Consider the following 19,236-nt stretch of genomic DNA (forward strand, 5'->3'; position numbering starts at 1 on the left):
AACATGATAGTCTCTTACTGTGGTAATGGAGTCGGGAGAGATGCATTGAGCCATGTTTCACAGACAAATATAATGTCGAAGTTAGCCATATTTAGTAGGATGAGAAATTCAGGTATTTTATTCACGAGGCTTCTTGCATTGAGTAGTTTGCATTTAAGGCTGGCAGTAGTTGGAATTGAGGTAGTTGGGGGCGTGCGTGCCTAGTCTTGGGTGATGGTGGATCGGTTGAGGTAGGGTTGTGGTTGAGGGTAAAAGCTGAGTATTGGGTTGCGTGGCTTACTTTTGATACAGTCAGCATGGTAGTCAATGTACAGGTCCTTCTCTCCATTGTCTAGACGGTTTTTGAGTTCAATGCGGAGTACACGGGAGCAGGCACGTTGCTGTATGGTTAGGTAGGGCAACAACGGAGGTTCTTATGGTTGGTGTTGGTTTTGGCGAGTGAGTTTATAGTATAAATGAATTTACGTTTGCTTGATTCATTTTTGCAAATGACTCTGCACAGGTGTGGGGCCACAGAGCCGTCACTGTTATTGAGCTCTCGGCCAATGCGTGAAATGTCAAGTATTTCATCAGTGGAGATGGTTGATGCTTGATAATCCCTGATGATGTTTCGGACAGTTGTGATGTCATCATTGTTATTGGTGACCTCTAGACCAAATAAGATGGCGTTTGGGCGTTTCCGTTCACGCTCAACAGCTTCTCTGATGAGGATAGGGATATCAATATTTGTCTGGGTTGTGTTTATTTGTGGATTGGGTTTTGGATTGGGTTGTGGTTGTTGGGTAGAGATGTGGTTTGTAGCTATTGGAAGTTCAGGTTTTTGCGTTGTTTCTTTTTTTTCAAGGTTGGATATTCTTTCTTTTACGGCGTCCAGGGATGCTACTATGGTTTCAATGGTATCAATTCTTTCCAACAGATCCAGTTTGGGTTTGCATGATTTGCAGTAATATGGAAACTCATTGGATGATTCAGGTATTGAATAAATTGCATGACTGCCAAGCAGTCATGATGAGTGTATTTCTTACACAGAGAACATTTGATGGAGTTTTCATTATCCTTTAGATTTTTGTAGCATTTAAGGCATGTGCAGGAATCTTGTGGATCATTGGTGGGGATTATGTTCTCTTTAGGTTGTGGTTTGGCATTGGATTTTTTTTTTTGGCATGGTAAGATAGTATGTTGATTGAATTAATTAAAGAAACAGTTTTAGGTAATCTATATAGCTAATATCACACCAACTTACCTAAAGACATTACTCAGTTTTGGGAGGAAGTGGACCAGGGACTTCATTGTAATTTATTCCCATTACTTCTACTCTGCAACAGTTTTCTAGATATTTACCTTTGCTAGGAGTTACAGTTTTATTATGGAGAGTCATTCTCAAAGTAGCTTTGTTTGCATTTTTTCATGTGTGACAGAGAATAACATAGGACTGGCAATCATTAGAGTGAGACACTCTTAACTGTACTCAGCTACACCTAACTTATCATGTATAGAAACAAAATTATAATGAAAAACTATTATCATACAGATGAATCTAAAATTAATTCCCCATATTAGCTGCTGTGTCTCTTTAATGCATTTTACTATAAGGCTTAAAATTACTTCATGGATACACACACACACACACACACACACACACAGCGCTTAAAAAAACACATTCAATTTTTGTTAACGCTTAGAAAAATTCAATTATTTTCAATTTATTTCCAGTGCCCATTTAGAATTGTATTGATAGTCTTTAGACCAGCAATTTTCAAGTGTAAATCCTGTAACCAAATTTACTCTCATTAAATAAATAGTTTAACTGCAGTTTGTAGAAAACTGTATTGAATATATATAGAAGGCAATATCTGGACTTTATTAAGGCAGTTTGAGAATAAATCACATTTAAAAATACCAAGCAGTTAGGATGATACATAAAATGTTTATTCAAACAAATCATTACTCATACTCATGAAAGCCATGTATTCCTAATACAATTATGTATATATATATTTCTCACTAGAAACAGCTGCTGCAATGCTAAAATAATAAATTGCAGTTCAGAGGTGGAATTGTCTGCAAAACAAATTGTATATCTTTTCTTATGTGCAACTGGAATGCTGAGAAAATTAAAATATGGGTCTTCCCTGGAAGAAATATTGCTATATCAAGAACTAACAGCTCAAATTGGGGGAAGTATCAAATTTTATGGAGTGCTAGAGGAAATACAAGAAGCTCTAAGCAATTGTCAAATTTTGTCATTGTAATTGTAATGATAAACAGTTCTTTTTAAGAACACTGCTAGCTGATAATGGGGAAGGACTTATTAATAACTTCATGAAGATGCACTGCCACAGAGTGCAGCATTTTGATCTGAAGTAGAAGAGAAGTTGAAAGGTGTATAGAGATCATTGTTGTATATGTTGACAACTTCTTGAAGGAATCATGATTTTTCCTGGTTTCACTCAATACTCCATGGACTAAATAAAAATATTCATTTTATTCTGAAAGCATTCAGGCTGGTGATGGTGAAACAATTACAAGAGAGAAGAGAGCAAATCATAACCAGAACATGATATCTTAATCTCACAAATAGTACAATTTAACTACCTGCCTCACACATTGTAATGCATGTCCATAATGGTAACAATTATGTGGTTATATCACTCTATTCATTTCATCATTTTGCCAACTTTGCAGTTCGTTATAGAGAACGCTGATACATTTTATTCTAGATAAATTATTAACTATTACCAGATGAGCTGGTAATATCAATGTAACAATAAATTCTAAGATAAAAAAGTTATTTTAATAAGATCCCTGGGGATTTATTCACATATAAATACAATGCTAGCAGATATTCTCCATCCTCAGCTGTTCCTTCATATATTACTTTATAATGTACTTTATAATACCTTGATAAAGACCACACTTGGACTACTGTATCAAGTTTTGGTCACCACAATACAAAAAAAGATGTTCAGCCTCAAGATAGAGTGAAGAGAAGAGCAACAAAAAAATGTTTAGGCGACCGAATGCTAAAACATATGAAGAACTGTTGTAGGATTAGGGGTGACATGATAGCAATCTCCCAGTATCTAAGGGATTGCCACAAGGAAGAGGGTGCTTCTCCAAAGCACTTGAAGGCAGGACATGAAGCAATGGATGGAACCTGTAAAAGAGAACTAAGGATAAATTTTCTAACAAAGCTATGGATGCTCCATCACTGGACGTTTTTAATAAGAGATTGAATAGCTATTTGACTGAAATGAAAGCCTCCTGTTTGAGCAGGGGATTGTACTAGAAGATTTCCAAGGTCCCTTCTAATTATCCTATTTTATCCTATCTTATCGTATCCTATCCTATCCCATCCTATCCTATTAATGTGGAATTTAGTTACAAGGACACAAATTATAGTGCACTGACAATATATAGTCCAGATTTCAAAAACTAGGCATTTACCCAATATTACTTCCTTTGTGCAGTACAGATTTATCTCAGGTCTCTTGCTTTTTTCTGCATTATGTGTCTTTCAGAGAGAATTATCTACTTTCAGTGTAATTAACACAACTGGCTCATTGGAGCAAAGTAAAAAAAATAATTGGAAGTTAGGATTCTATGAAGATTAGAATATGCTCATATTTTAGACTCATAAATTCTACGCCTTCTCTCTATAATTATGGGTCAGTTGAGATTTTCTTTCCTGGATACTTTTTTTCAAGAAAAAAATTCATTGATGTGACATGATAAAGTATTTTTACATAGGTTATTAATTTACTGTACTTTGAATATATTATGATTTGTGTGTTTGAGCAGAAAGTGTCACAAAAATAGGTACGTTTGATAAAAGTAATAACTGTATTTGGATCTTGTATATTATCTTGCAAAGTACAAAGCAAGGTGAGTCATTTAAAATGAGACATCATCTCAAACACAACAATACTCAGTCTGTCTGTCTGTTTATCTGTCTCTCTCTCTCCCTCCCTCCTTCTCTCTCCCTCCCTCCCTCTCTCCCTCCTTCCCTCCCTCCCTCCTTCCCTCCCTCTCCTTCTTCCTCCCCCTCCCCTCCCCCCTCTCCCTCTCTCTCCACCTACCCATCTACCCACCCACCCACCTAGAAAGCAACAGACAAATACACATAGACAAAAATACACACAACCCCATCCTGTTCTCTGGTCACTTATTTTTCTTTCCTGTGCAGAATTTGTCCTTAGTTGCTTGCTGGAGCTTTCTTTGTTAAATGCAGTCTGTGATTACTATACCACAAACTGGTTAGAGATATGCCATCACTTTTCCCACCAGGTTATGTGACATCCCTTCACTGGTCAAAGAATTTCTCTTCTGGCATGACAGAAATTGAGAGAGAGAGAGAGAAAAAAAAATCATTCTTCTAAGGCATATTTAATCTGACAGCCTGTCCTCCCACACTGGTTAAGATGTCCTTTTGGTTTTTCTTATTTTAAGATAGCCCTTCTGTTCACCAGTTCAGTTGAAAACGGAAGCAAATACTGCTGATCGGTCATCTTTTGGAGAGAGAAGCTTCAAAAATTTTCAACACTATGCAAATTTTTCCAACTATGTCCATTTATCCACCCAAAAAGTTCTCTTCATTTTACTACTGTCAACAATTAACAGTAAATTAAATTATTAAACACAGAGACACACATACATAGAGTAAATAACAAAGCTGTCATGCCTCTGTCGGAATCTGACTCGAGGGGGGAAGCCGAACAGCTGACAGGGAGTGGGAGTGTGGCTCCATTGGCTGTGGAAGAAACTGGGGAAGGGCAAAATCTGGCTGGGCAGAGGGGGAGAGGTAGAGCAAGGGAGAGGGAATTCAGAGGAAGACCCATCTTCCTCTCCATCCCGTCTTCAACCTAGGGCATGCAGGGAAGAATGGAGAAGGGAGCAATGTGAGTTGTGTGGCTTACGGGGGAAGAAAGGGCCCCAATTCCCTTCATAGTTGCAGCTGGGTACACAGTCCATTTATTAACTGATCTTTAAATTTTCACTTTTATCTGCTCATTTTTCATATATATGTTTGTTAGAAAACACTGGATCACAGTAGGCATTGAATAGTTCCGCTTTTATCATTTTGCTATCTTCATTAAGCAGCAAGCTGTTGGGAGCAAATGTGAATTTATCTTGTATCATCATGGCTTATCTGTGTTCCTGGCATCTTCCCAACTGGGTGAGTTTTGTTGTGCATTCAAATCTGAAATTCCTTCTTCTGCCCTGTCAAGCTAATTACTTCAGCTTGGTTTGTTTCGATTTTTAGTTACAGCTTGTATGTACCTTGTTTTGGACTGAAATTTCTACAGTTAATGGCTGCTCCTGGGAGAGTTTTTCTCCAGCCAAAGGTAACCTGGACATTGGGAGAAAGTTGGAGATAATAAAGAGACTCTTATTCCTTATTTGACTGTGTTGCCTTTGTGCCACACCCCGGGTCATCACAAAAGCAGATATGCCGTATTCTACAATTAAATTCATACTTCATTAGCATTGGGGAGAATGCAACTGTTATAACATTATAATGGCAGTTGTCCACAGTTGAATTATACATACTTATACATTAGTCCACTTATTTAAATTGTGGCACCCCAAATAATCTTATAATTTTTAACAATGAGAAGATTAATATGAGATCTGACAGTATTTCAGATACAAAGCTGTTTTTAATGTGGATCTTATATAGAAGTCACTAATAAACACTGGAGAAACAGTCAAAGGTGAAATTTCCAATACTTTCAGAGATAGCTCCACGTAAAATGTATTATTAAAATGAAGTCAAGATGATATCATACAATCCATATGAGGTATATTATCATTACTACTACTAATAAATAATTTTCCATAGAATTCTTTGTGTACTTCTCTAACTCTTCTCCTCGAGAAAATAAAAATGCAAAGTCCAATTTTCTACATTAGTCTTGGATGATACTACTGGAGTCATTAGTATTTGCTATTTTGCCTCTACTGTAATATTCTAAAATGATAAAGTACAGGAAAAATTCACAAGCCTGTTTCTATTTCCAGGAGTTGTTTATTTTCAGTCACAGGATCACAAAATCATAGGATCAGTAAGAGTCATATAGGCGAATAAATTCAATCCCCACTTTAGAATACAAATCCTGCTAAGTAAATGAATCCCTACCTTCTTCTTAAATACATCCAGTGAAGGATACTAACTATTTCATTAGATATCAGATGACTAATACTGATCATATGGATAATACTGAAGGACAACACTTTCTTCGATATTACTTTTGGGTTGATTATTACTATTTTTGGGTGGGTGGGGGTTTGCAGGTGTTAGATATCTCATCCAATTTTACCTGTCAATTTGTTTCATATTCCTTCTGCTTCTTCACTCAACAATCAGACATTGAAAAGCAGAGGGTCTATGACTGATTCAATAATTCCTTCGCAATTTCTTGAGTATAATTTTCAATGCAGTTATGTTTCCAATTAATTGTTATGCTTTCTTTCCTTTACATTAGCTTGATAATCAATATGTCACATTGTCAAACATTGCTGAAATCAAGATATATTATGTCCAATGTATTCCCACACTGTGTGAATGAAGTTATTCAATCAAAAAACAAGCAATACTGAGCCTTGTAAGATTTGCTGATTCCTAACAGTTAGTGAACTATTTTTTCAATATGCCTGTAGACTGATCTTTTTAATGGTATATTTTGAATTTCTCCAGGTTTGGGCAGCAAACTGATCAATCTATATTTATCTATAGCTTAATCTTCCTTCTTTTTGAGGTGGGAAATTGCTTCTCTTCCACCTTCTCACCCATCACTCTCTCCAGATTTTCTCAAAAGTAATTCATAAAGATTTCACGAGATTAAATATATCTGTCAGCCTTGGATCCATCTTGCTTCAGATTCAGGGCTGCCACAGTGGGGGATGGGCAAGCTGTGGGAATGGCAGAGTAGTGAAGGGAGCACAACAACATTCTTTCACCAGAGATCAAGAACAAGTTGCTGGAGCTTATAGGGGACTGACTGGAATTGGTGGGAGTTCCAAACTGAGGTAGATTGGTGACTGTGACTTGAGAGTCATAAATTGGGGCAGGGGTGAATTTTAGTGGAGAGGGGGGAAATTCAGATTCGGGTTTTCCCCAGATGTGCCAACATGACTTGTCTAACAAATTCTTACTTTGATGGACTTTGTCCCTGAGTTCTGAATGGGGATGGAAAGTTTGGTTGGAATGCTGACAATATCTTCTTCAGTGCCTAGAATGCATTTCATCTTGCCCTGAGACTTAAACTCATCAAATTACAGATGTCTTGAGCAGATTTAGAATATTTCTGCCTAGCAAGCATACTAACCACATAAGGCAATATAATGTTTTAGGAACAGTTGCATAGGTTTATTGATTCAGAATTCCAATAAAATTGCCTCTTTGGTCTATTTCTCAATTCCAGTACAAGCTGCTTAGAGATATTCACAGCTGATCAACTAAAATAAACTGCCTTCTTAGTAAGAAAAATGGATAAATATTTGTGTCCTAATTAGGGCTACTGGAAATGTATTCTCACATTCTCCTACAGCTAGAAAGTCAACTCAGAACAGCAAATGGAACATAATTGTTCAGTTTTATTTGCAAATCATTATTTAGTCATAGTCTTCCTTCACTTTGTCTCCATATGTCTCCATATGCATCTGCTACACCACCAAGATATGAATTATATTTGTTAGTTTACTTAAATTACTATTTAGACATGTAAGGGAAATCAGACCTACAATATTAAATTTCCTGCCTAATTGTTTGTACTAAAATGAATAAGCTATCAGAGTCTATTAGATGATTTACTCCTTTGCTTAATAGGGGCACTCATCACCCACTGAAATTAAAATCAAGTTGGAGATGATAGGAGATACCTTATACTGTTGGAGAAAAGAATTGAATGACGAGAAATGGATAATTAAATTAACTACCCACTTGCCTACTTATAGCAGTAGACAGCACAGTGTATTAAACTCTGAATGGCAACCTTCTGTTAGTCTAAATGATTATATAGCCATTTTTAATCTGTTTTGAGAGATGTGGAGGAAGATTAGCAATATTTCTGATCTCAGAAACATTATTTTCAAATAGAGATTTTTGACACTATTTTCACCCATGAAAATGGAGAGTTTGGCCAATGCTCTTGGTTCTCATTTCTTATGTCCTTTCAGCTGTTTTGTACCCATGTGTCATACAATTGTCCTGATCATACCTGATCTATTAATACTGTCATGATTTCTTTCATGTTTTCAAATGAACAAATCATTCTAGCATGACATTTCATTTTGTTGATTGTAAGCATTTACTAAATGGCTATGTAAAGTTTATTTTTGCTAAAACATGGCAGTTGTCAGATGTGTCCTTATATATATAATAGTCCATTTATTAACTGATCATATTAGAGTCTTCACCTTCAAATTTTCATTTTTATCTGCTCATTTTTCATATAACTGTTTGTTAGAAAACACTGGATCACAATAGGCATTGAATAGTTCTACTTTTATCATTTTGCTATCTTCATTAAGCAGTTGGCCCACTGATTGTTTTCTTATTTTATTTTGAATCATGTCTAATTATTCTTAGCCTTCTGGTCTACCCTTAGTTCATTCAGAATTTTTTGCTTTCTTTATGCCATCTCTACCCAGAATTACTGGTCTGTGCTCACACATAACTATCAGAACTTTTTTGACTTCTTTAAGTTCCCCCACACTCAGTGCCAGCCAGCAGGTCACAATTCACTTCCCTTTCCTGAGTTTCATTTGCTAAATGTTTTACCATCTACTAATAAGATTTCCTTCCACACAAGGTACCCAAACTTTACACCTCAAACAGCACAGAATCACTGGGCAGTCATACAAAGGTCTTGCATGCATGCAAATCTTCTTCCTGTTCTATCTTTTCTTTTTATCTTATTCTCAAAACTGGGCCTGATCTTGTTGCCATGGAAACCATGCCTTACTTAATGTACCCTGTTTCTGAAAGCTGATTACAAAAATACAACAGCTCACAATGTTTCTATGTGAGAGTTGAGTATGATTCAGACTTTTGCTTCAGAGGGTTTAGGAATAATGAAATAAATAAATGAATGAAAATAAAGCATATAAGGCATAAATATGTGGTTCTAGTTACTGGCACAAAAGGAATAGCCAGATTGGTGTGATACCTACTGAGATGTCAAATGTAAGTGCTTAGCTTAGTGAAGCTTCCTCAGAGAAGAGAAAAATCTCAGAGATTTAAAGATTCCATTGAAATTCACAGAATGAATCATGTATAAAGACCACTTAAATAGAGACAATGAATTAATATAAACCATCCTAACAAGCATCCCTGACAGACTTTTGTTTGAGTCTATAGACAGTGGTGGTGTGTTGGTATTGTATGTTTTTTACCTTCATATGCACAAATGTGCATATACACACATATATACACAGTTGTCTTATTACCTTGAAAATCCTTGTCAAGGAGATAGAACTCTGTTTAGCTGTCTGACCTCATAGACTTTTCCCCTTTTTCTGTTCACACAAATCTCTTTACCTAACATTCTCAACTTATTCAGAAGTTAAACTTCATTTTTTTCTTGCATTCTTATACTGTCCTTCTCTGTTTAGGAAAGCTAATTGGGGTACAATCTTTTCTTCCTTAATAAACCCATTTCAGCCTTCAGAAGACATTGAATAAAAGACAGAATTAATCACAGAAAGGTGTGGAAGTTGATTCATGATTGCTTTAAACTCCTTTCTTTTTGCTTTATTTAAGATTCCCCGCAGAGTAGCTTCTTCTCGTAAGGAATTATTCCCCCTACAATTCATGCCATTCTCCAATATTTTGCCACATAGCACTAAGACAGAAGGATGAGATATGACAGATAGTGAGCATAAGAAACTCACAGTATCAACTGTGATCGCTCATTTGTATGAAAATAGCTGAGCAATTCTGCACTTGGGAAATTTACAGTGAAGGTTTTCCATCAGAATCAAATCACTGATCTAGACCAGTTTATATTGACTTGTAATAACATTCCAGCCTCCCCATCATCAGTCTTTCCCAAATTTTATCTGAAAGTAGAAATACATTTAGCAAGGTAGTTTTGCTCGATGCAGCTGTTTGTATTTGGAAGCAGATTTCCAATTTATTATAATTATTTCCAATCTATTAGATTTCCAATATATTCCTTTCAATTATTATAAGATTGTTTTGCAGATTGGAAGTTTGGGGCAGAATGGATTGAAAATATTTTTTTTCTTTATATCTATGGAGATTCTCAGATATCCAGATCATGGTTTTCACAAAGGTGCCTTTTTCAAAAGGCATTTTTTGCATTTTTGCTTGAAGACATTTTGCTTCTCATCCAAGAAACTTCTTCAAAACTGAAGAAGCTTCTTAGATGAGAAATGAAAAGTCTTCCAGCAAAAACAAAGGAAGTCCAGTTGCCTTTTGAAAAAAGCATCTTTGGGGGCTCTTTTGTTTACTTTTTGAAATCTAGTATGCCTTCAGCCACATTGGACTTTTTGAAGAGTGGCACATAACTATTCCAAGAAGGGCTGACAAAAAGATTGAGAAGATTTGTACAAGCAGGTCCAGAGAGCTGCAGCAAAGTATGTAATTCAAAATCCATCCAAATTATCCAACAATCATAGCAATATGTAAGGTCTGAGTTCCCATGCATATTCATACCACTGATTAAAAGGTGAAGAATTTATTTATTTTGAAAATAGCTTGGTGCTGTGACATTTGAAGAATATCTGTTACATCCCTTTTGTGTATTACATTTAAGATTTTTCTTCAGAAATAATAACTCTTCAAATTAAGGGATATCTGGTCAGTTTCTAAAATAAGGCTTTTATTTGAAGTTTTATTTTATTTGAACTTTTTATTTCTTTTTCTTGTTTTTTAATGAGAAATGGAGTTATAAGTTGATACATTTCTAATGCACATGACAAGAAATGAATATGTGCACCATAATTCAATTAATGGAACTGCCATTTTCACACAGTGCAACTGTCCAGCAATTGCAACCTCTTAATTATTATATGTATACCGATCATCTCCTATTTGAACTGAATCTGCAGTTTGACATTTTTATTTAGAGGGTCAAATCAAGATGATTTTTTTAAACCCTTAAAAATTCAGAGAAGACTTGAGTTGTCTAAATTCAAATTGTCAAATTGATTCAGAGATTTAACGTACTCTGACTCATGTCTGTTTCAGGAAGTAAAACTATTTTGAATGTACGGATTGCTTGCAAATATAATTCGATATTCAGTCAAATCTTTGCAGATTTCTAGTTTGAAAACAGTGCTGTTTAGAACCTGAAGTGCCAGAAGTACAAATAGATGGCAAAGAGGGTACAAAGAACCTCTGAAATGTGGTGAAACTCATGTGATTTGGCATACATTAGTAAGTGTATCCTTGGGCAATGCCTCCATCAGTCTCAAGCCTAGAACGAAAAGTGTATTTGGGATTTCTATAGAGTATTTTAACATCCCTTTTAAAAAAACTGGAATAAGAAATAGTTAAGGTTGCATCATTAAAAAAAACACCTCACTTTTCTTTGAAAACTTCCTCCCAAGAGAATTGTTTTTTGTTTTTTTTGTAGTGAGTTACTCCAACCAAAGTGTCATGTTAGTGAACACTTCTGAGTAAAGAGGGTTATTAAATTTGTCTCAACATATCATCAATGTTTCCTGCTATGACAAGAAACATTCACAGAATTAGTTACATGGCATATGTTTATGCACAAACTGAGTAACCTCTTTTCTAAAATTGTGAAAAAATGAAAATGGGATTTAAAAAAATGCAAGAGTGAAATATTTTTCATCTTTATATGAAGCTGTATGGGCATGTGATGCCGATATTCTGTAGGGAATTCCACTTAATCTTCCCTTCACTCAGCTCATTAGCCTAAGCACAAATACATGACATACTACATGGGAAACAAGTCTTCCATTCTACCTCACCCTGCAGCAGCATCTGTAGCATTCTCACAGACTCTTACTAACCCTACTTAATACGAACGATTGAAAGGTAAGCTAGGCTACATAAATGTTGGCAATTGGATACATTTAATTTATCACCCTATTTATATCTAAGTTTATCAGAGCAGGGATTCCCTGGTCTCCTTATGGACTGTCTGTTGGTGCAGTGGAATGGTGGTGACCAATATTACCAATAAAGAAGGAATGTAAATACTTTGCAAACCACCATCCTTTTTATGACAACCCCAATAAAGCCACCGTATCTTTTTCATCTTAACAGGAACAGGTAATTTATAGCCTGTGGAATAAATGTTGCTTACCACCTTTTCATTTAGCAACAGGAGTTTTTTTAAAATTTTTGGAGTGATGGAGTTAAGTATTTAAGTGTAAAATTGTAGCAGATTGTCTCTCAGAGGCCTCCTGTACTTATACCTGATTTCAATCATATTTACCAATGTCCCTTTCAAAGATGATAGTAATTAAGTTGCCATGTTCAATACTCAGAAGGCTAGAAGGCAGAGTTTATAGAATTTAGACCACATATTTTTCAGTCTAATAAAATATGGAAACCAAATAAGAAGCAAGATAGAAATTAAAAAGTAGAGAAAACAAGAAATTTAAAAAGAAAAAAATACAGTTTTGCCTTCCACCCTTTTCTCTATCACTGTCTTCTCCAAATTCTATAACTATGGCAATAATATTGAATGTATGACTTTTGATATCTTCCAGGTCTGGAGCTATATTTAGCATCTGACTGATTACCTTTATCATTTATCATAGTTCAAAAAAGCAAGCAGGCAAGGACTAAAATGAATTTTGATTTTAATTTCATATAACTTTTGGTTAAATTAAAATTAGATATAATCAATATGATTGTTGCTAAGCCATTGGTTGAATAATATTGAGTCGCCATGGACAAATAGGTGGCAATATAAATTCAATAAATAAATAAATATTCTTCTTGGGTAAGATTAAAAGTTATAACATAGCAATAGCTTACAAAAGGCTTGTGGGGAGCAACATCAAGACATTCAGAAGTGAATTGGTGCCTCAGGTTGCACCAGTCTGATATAAAAGCACCTTTCCTATCTTTGTTCTTTATCCATTCTTAATTCTTGTGATTTCTGGCACTGTATCCTGAGAAATTATGTATAAAACTATGGGAATGACATTTTGGCACAGCTGAACGCTACTGCCAAGGAAGGATAGACAGGCTGCAGAGACAGGCAGAAATGGAAAATATTTTCCTGACTATGATTTAAGCAACTATGCTGTAGGGTTGTCCCTGCCTTTCACAACACAGAACCGTCTATCATTCGTATACAAATAGGAAAATGGGAAATTTTATATATCATAGAGACTATAGTAATGGGGAAATTTATTCATGCTGAACTTCTCATTATCATACAGCTTTTAACATGGACAAGCTTTTTGCCGCTTAAGGTGGCACTTTTTAAAGAAATACCTTCAAAAAGAAGACCAGGAGCAGCTCATCAGAGGATTGGAAGCAAATATTTGTTTCTTTTGAAAGCTTTTAGAGTTGCCTTTTTGAAAGAAACGAGAATAAGTAAATAAGTGTTTTAAGCTTAGCAGAGATTCTACAAAGCTTTTTTAAAAATAATAATTATTGGGGACGGGGGGAAAATACTTTGCAGCTAAACTTCCATTTTCTAGCACCAAATTTCAGAAACATGATTGTTCAGCATGAGCTCTGAACAGGACAAAAAGATGTTGTCTTTTTAAAGTTCCTAACCAAAAGGGTCCCATATTTCTTTTAGGAAAATAATATCAAAGAATTGGAATTAGGCATCCTCATCCAGGGCAAAGAGCCTTTTTTTAAAATAGATATGCATTTTGTTTGGAAAAATGTGTTGGGATATCAGACATAACATTCTTATAGTCACTTAAGTAATTTCCTTACTACTGTGTACAGTTCTTTATAAACTAGCTTTCATAGCTATCACTAAAGTGATTACTGTTATTTTCATATGGCTATGTTGGACATTCTAGCAGATGTTATATATTACTAATGAAGACATAAATTATCACTGCTGATTCCAAGCAGAGTTCCCACTGGATGGAAGTGACACCCAGACATTATGAGGATGCTCAGATGTTTCTGCAGCTATTATTTCTGTTGATACCTTCTGTGATATTTCAAAGGTCTAGATTGAAGGTGTGGATTCACAATTATTCACCTACTAAGTAAATATACCATATACTTCTTTCCACACTCACCATATACTTCTTTCCACACACACTGCACCAAAAGGCAAGACGAGAAACAACAGATTCTCTCTTTGGTTCCATGAAATCCATTCTTGGTTAGTTTCCATAACCAAGAATGGATTTCATGGAACCAAAGAGAGAATCAACCTAAAACTAAGGAGAAATGTCCTAACAGTGAGAGCAAGCAATCAATGGAACAGCTTGCCTTCAGAAGTTGGACCTACAAAGTCCGTTCCAACTCTGTTAATCTGTTACCTGTAATCTGCAAAATCCAAAGGGACTTTGGAATCTTCTAGTCCAACCCCTCCACCCAAGTGAGAGACCCTACACCATTTCTGACAAATGGCAGTCCAATCTCTTCTTGAAAGTCTCAAGTGATGGTGCTCCCACAACTTCCGAGGGCAAGCTGTTCCATTGGTTGATTGTTCTCGCTGTCAGAAAAGTTTTCCTTATTTCCAGGTTAAATCTCTCGTTGTTCAGTTTCCATCCATTATTCCTTATCTGGCCTTCAGGTGCTTTAGAAAATAGGGTGACCCCTTCCTCTCTGTGGCAGCCCCTCAAATATTGGAAGGCTGCTATCATGTCTTCTCTGGTTCTTCTCTTCACTAGACTAGCCATGCCCAGTTCCTGTAACCGTACTATGCTAGCATCTAGAACAGGGGTGGGCAAACTTTTTGGCTCGGGGGCCGCATTCACTTTTAAAATTTGACAGACGGGCCGGGTCAGCACAAGATTTTTTGGGAATCGCCCCCTTCCCCTTCTTCTTCTCCTCCTTCCCCTTCCTCGGAGGCCCCCTGAGTCAGGAGTTGCTACTGCCAGCACGGCTCCACGTGGCTCCAGTCCCACGTTGCCTCGGGAAGGGAAAGGCAAAAAGGAAGAGCCACGGCGGTGCTTTGCAACGGCAGCAGTGGCACCGGAGGTTCAGGCTCAGCGGCTCCTGGTTTTGCCTTTCCCTTCCCAAGGCAACGCGGGACTGGAGCCGCGTGAGCTGCGCCCGGCGGTAGCAACTCCTGACAGCCCCAGCCGGACACCTGAGCAGAGCCCGGGCAGAACTGCCTGTTGCTGCTGCGGGCGCTGCTGCGGGTGTCTGGCTGCCCAAGTAAAGAACCGCACCAGCTCAGGGCAACTGTGAGGAGCAAGAGGGAGAGGCAGAGAAGGAGGCAGAGAAGGAGGAGAGCAGCTGGCCAGTTGGGGAGGCTTCTTGTGCTGCGAAGAGGCGGCTAATGATCTCCGGCTCCACTCTGCTTCTCCAACATCCGGCGCTGCCCTGTTCTGTGCGCCGGCTGCTCGGACTTGCTGGGCCTGACACAGAACAGGGTGGCGCCGGATGTTGGAGAAGCAGAGCGGAGCCGGAGATCATTAGCTGCCTCTTTGCAGCACAAGAAGAACAGGGTGGTGCCGGACCATTGGAGAAGCGGAGCAAAGCCAGAGATTAGTAGCTGCCTCTTCGGCGCAGAAAGCTTCCCCCAACCAGCCGGCTGGTCTCCTCCTTCTCTGCCTGTTTGTTCTGTATGGCCGAGGAGGAGGAGACCAGCTGAGAAGCACGCTGCCAGGCGGGGGCCACGCAGTGCAGGGCAACACGCCACCGCCCAGCCCTGGCTTGGGAAAGCAGTGGGCGTTCCCGGGCGGTGGCCTTGGCCCCGCTAGCAGGGAAGCAGCTGCCCAGCTCCGTGTTGTGTGTGCAATTTTTGGTGCGCGGCGCGGGTCTCTTTTGGCCGGCCCCATTTTTTTTTCAGAGGGGAATATTTTTTTTCAAAGGCGGGCCGTATTAAAATGACCAACGGGCGAATGTGTCCAGCGGGCCGTAGTTTGCCCACCCCTGATCTAGAAGGATATTATTTGTACTTTCCAAGTAGATTGTAGAGCTAGACTGGCCATAAATTATTTCTATTTTACATTTGAAACAAATCCGTACTGTAGTGTAAGTACTAAAATGGATGTATCTTTATTTTAAAAAGAAAGAAAAGACCCATCCATGTATTTAATATGGCCAGCTTCTTTCATAGTCTCAGTCGTCCTTACAAATATTAAATAGGATTCTTAGTCACTAAAAGGTTATCTATTTTGATACCATCTTTGGCTCTTGATCAGAAATTTATGCAACAATTTATGCAAATGTTTGAAGAAACATTTTCCCCTTCACGCAGAAATAATAAAGAAAATATTAGTTTGTAAATTTCTGCCCCTTGGCATATATATTATGCACTTACAATATTCAGAAGCAGAAATTCACAAAGTAATGTCAGATTTCACTATATCAGGTAGGATTTCCAAATCTTTTTTGGTTATTTGAAGGTTTTACCGGTCCTGCACTGGACTGGACTGGACTGAACTGGAATCAACCTCTTGATATGTTAAAGCTTCTAGTACCCATTTCTTTTGCTACATAAGTGAAAATGTTCCTTTATCATTATTGTAACAAACTATCATTGACAGAATTCCCATGGTTCTCTCCTGTCAGTATAATTGTCATTATTGGCAATGATTTTTTTTTTTTTACAGGTACAACCTCTCTAATTGGTAGTATTGGAAAGCCTTGCAATTCTTTGCACCAGTGAATTAAATGTCTGGCATATCTGGGGCAAGAGCTAGGAGAGAAAAGGAGCACAGAAGGCCAGAATGTCTTGCCTCCAAGGCAACCAAATTTAAATGTAGTTAGAAAACTATTCCTAGAGCCCCTAATGTACTCCGTAAGTGACAAGCAGCTGCTAATATTGAATAGAAAGTGCTACCGAGTCAAAGGTTTAAGTTCTTCCAAGCTCTAAGGTAACCTTTCAACTACACATTTGAGAGAGGTTATTCATATAGTGTCAGTTAAATCAAGCTTTATTCAGTAGGGAGTTTTGTTAGGGACTGATCTACAAGTGACACAAGGAGGAGGAGATAAAGCAACCATAAGATACGAGGCAGCTTTTCTGATATTAATGCAATGTATTGAGTTATGTAATCAGGCTGTGGAGAGGCTGATTGATTATCATGGGATAAATGTAAAGATTAATCAGCAATCGTACAATAAATAAGAGTTCATTAAAACAGCAGATCTCATAAATAGTGTCATTGATTAATAAGCTAACTTTATGCAGTACACAGTCATGGAAGCATGAAACCCTGTAAGTCCTTGGAGCATCCTAGAGCAAAAGTTTAGTAAGAAAGAACGAAAAATTCTTTCAAAAACAAGCAAGATTCCTTCTCTACTACTTACCAAATCTTTTCTGTCAAACTCAAACAGCACCTTCCTAAGCACTGATAGGTTGCATCAGTCTAGCTATTGCTATTGCTGTGTATCTCACCAGTAAGGAAAAGGAATTTTGAAACTCATTGGATCTTAAGGACAAAAGGTACTTAAGAAAACATGGAGGCATCTGCCTACAACCCCTTAAACAAAATATATCCTTGTCCAAGATTGTGCAGCAACTGGAGAGGTTTGATTGTGCATTGATTTGCCAAGTTGTTTGCATTCTGCCTATGGCAATTCAAGAGCAGGCCAGGAATGTTTTACAAGTTGACACATACACTAAAGTGCTTTTTTCCCCTCTTGAATGCAAAGCACTGTATTCAGGAGTGGGATTCTGCCGGTTTGGATCAGTTCAGGAGAACCCCTAGCTCCGAAGAGCAACTGGGAACGAAACCAGTGGTTGGATTCAAAAATTTTTACTACCAGTTCTGAGGGCTTGGCTTGGTGGGTGTGGTGTGGCTTGGTGGGCATGGCAGGGGAAGGATATACTGCAAAATCCCCATTCCCTCCCCACCCCACTAACCTGCTTTCCAGCTCTGTTCTCCTGTGCAGGGCAACCAAAGAAGACCCAGCCGATCAGCTGGGACTTGGGAGGCAGAGAAGAGATGGGGTTGATGGGGCCAGTCAGAGGCGGGATTTGCTGGTCCTCTGAACTACTCAAAATTTCCATTACCGGTTCTCCAGAACTGTCAGAACCTGCTGAATACCACCATTGAGTGAAACGGTTGTCTCCGACAATCATGTGGGCCTGCCAGCCCATCCCTGCACTGTACTGACCTTTATCATCTCAGCTGATCAGCGTAGAAGAGCGGATTTCCACTGCTCAGCTGTGTTACTCACCCGAAGTAACATAGCAGGTAAGGATTTTTGCATGGCTGTTTACACGCGCGCAGTACGCGATCACCAAACCGATTGTTATACCGGCAGCATCCACCCCTGACTGTATTGTTCTATTAATGATAGCACAAAGCCTTATCAGTGTTCTCATGTGTTCACTAGATACCAAGCACTTACTATAGAAAACTGGATAGAAATTCTGTTTCTCCCAATCAGCAACTTTTTACCTACTTTGCAATGTACATTGTGCAGTGCCAAAACTATTTGCAAAAAGATGTGACTGACTATATTAAGTGTACTGTAAGAACAGGACCAAAGTAGTGAAGAGATGATCAGGCTGAAATGCTGAATCTTCATCCAAAAATAATATTGAGTTGGCCATTAATCTGTCTTTGTGACAAGATTCACACATTAAGTTGGCCAGAACATTTAAGATTGTTTTAAGTATTTGTTATTTACTAAATGTGCAAGTTTCTTTTCTCACCAGAACAGTGAAGGTTCTCAGAGAGATTAGACATCAAACATTAGGATGTGCTGAACTCTCAAGAGGCAAGGAATGATAATAAAAAGTTATGCCATTATGGAACTGAGAACTTTAACATAAAAGATTTTTTTTCTCATGCTGCTCCATTCTTCTTCAATACAGAAATAAATCATTGCATCAAAGTTCTGAGATATACCAGATTAAAATGAGAAGGTTAAATGTGATAGCAGTGAATGGAAGCAAAATGTCAGCTTGAATACACTTCAAGAGATAGACAAATATTAAATGCTTTGAGACAGAGTCTGTGACGCTATGAGAAGCTACTCACTGCAGTGTTGCTAAAATGCTTTAACTGCCAGGATACACATTCACTTCATGCTGAGTTGGTACTGGAAAAGTATTGGGATGGGGGCAAGGAAATTATTTAGTGCACGAAGTGCATTGAGAAAAATAAATTTGCTCCTTTTTA

This window comes from Notechis scutatus, chromosome 5 (assembly GCF_049901735.1).
Source record: "Notechis scutatus isolate UNSWTSFEM ecotype Mainland chromosome 5, rNotScu1.2, whole genome shotgun sequence".
NCBI classification, from domain to species: domain Eukaryota; kingdom Metazoa; phylum Chordata; class Lepidosauria; order Squamata; family Elapidae; genus Notechis; species Notechis scutatus.